The sequence below is a fragment of the Triticum dicoccoides genome, chromosome 6B (genome assembly GCF_002162155.2).
Source record: "Triticum dicoccoides isolate Atlit2015 ecotype Zavitan chromosome 6B, WEW_v2.0, whole genome shotgun sequence".
Classification (NCBI taxonomy): Eukaryota; Viridiplantae; Streptophyta; class Magnoliopsida; order Poales; family Poaceae; genus Triticum; species Triticum dicoccoides.
The window spans coordinates 157,530,408-157,531,821 of NC_041391.1; the positions used below are offsets into that span (position 1 = coordinate 157,530,408).

At 36.7% G+C, this 1,414-nt stretch overlaps 1 protein-coding gene across 1 annotated transcript in view; it reads right to left on the bottom strand.

Moving 5' to 3' along the window:
- The window catches only part of LOC119322701 (ERAD-associated E3 ubiquitin-protein ligase component HRD3-like), a 10,705-nt gene that overhangs the window by 6,204 nt on the left and 3,087 nt on the right, over positions 1-1,414 (bottom strand). The gene's annotated exons all lie outside the window — the stretch shown is intronic.

Here is a 1,414-nt window from a genome sequence, read left to right on the forward strand (position 1 = left end):
CATTAGTAACTTTTTTTTTATTTTTTTGATTTATTTTGAATTTTGAAGGCGGGAAGATACTAATGGCGCACCACGGGCAGGTGCGCCATTAGTATTTTTTTTTTTTGATTTATTTTAAATTTTGAAGGCGGGAAGATACTAATGGCGCACCATGGTCAGGTGCGCCATTAGTAATTTTTTTTTTATTTTTTTGACTTATTTTGAATTTTGAAGGAGGGAAGATACTAATGGCGCACCATGGGCAGATGATTTTTCATATAAAAAACTTTTTCATCCGAGTTAGTATGCAAAAGTTATGCCCATTTTTACAAATTCTCGCGAGATTTTGCAAATGAAGTCAAAATTCATATTTGCAAATTTTCCCAACAACTAGGCCACATATCACATGGGAAACTTATTTTCTTTTATTTTTTTGACATTTTTATCATTTTCTTTTTTTTTTAAACTGAAAAGGCGATCGGGGGGTGCATTCGGTGGAAGTGGTGGCCAAGGTTACTAATGGCGCACCGTGGCATGGTGCGCCATTACTAGTTTAACTAGTAATGGCGCACCACACCCACGGTGCGCCATTAGTATGTTTGGACAGGCGCACTAGTTCAAAAAAAAATTGGTACTAATGGCGCACCGTGGGCAGGGTGCGCCATTAGTAGTTTCAACACTAATGGCGCATCAGAAGGTGGTGCGCCATTAGTATATACTAACGGCGCACCACATGTCTCGTGCGCCATTAGTGTCATTTCCATCTATAGCCCTTTTCCTAGTAGTGTGCTCTTTATGGTCAGCTGCAATTTCAAAATATTCCTTTGCCTACAAAAAGGTAAGTAAAAGAATGTAAGTTCCTCAAGCTTGTAGCACATTGATTATTGCAATACAGAACTGTGTATTGTTCAAACCAGCAAGATAGTGAAATGTCCAATTTTGTAACTTGTGTTTGTTAACAGCCAAATGGATTATATAAGTAAATTGAAATTTTCATAGGTCTTAGCATTTATTAACAACTAATAGTGCAGAACTGCGGAACATTGTAAGTTTGTCACTTGAATTCTTCTCCATCAACAACTCGAAATATTTAATCTTCATAGTTAATAACATCCTAGCGAACATGGGTATACTTGTTACTATCACTACGTTCAAAAAAATTGCAGTCATCATATCCATCCATTTGAAAAATTGATGTGAATGTGATACTAAATCATTGTCCTAACATACTTAAAGATGCTCCTTGTTAGGCTTGTTAACACATCAGCAATACCAGGATAGGGATTGTGTTAATGGTTATTACTGTTGTTATGGGTGCAACCTATCTCTATTGCATAGTCCAAGGGGCATATATATATATATTACACAAGACTTGGGGCACAAGGAAAGGAAACATAGCCTAATAGGACTCCTAGACCTAATACTAATACTCCTT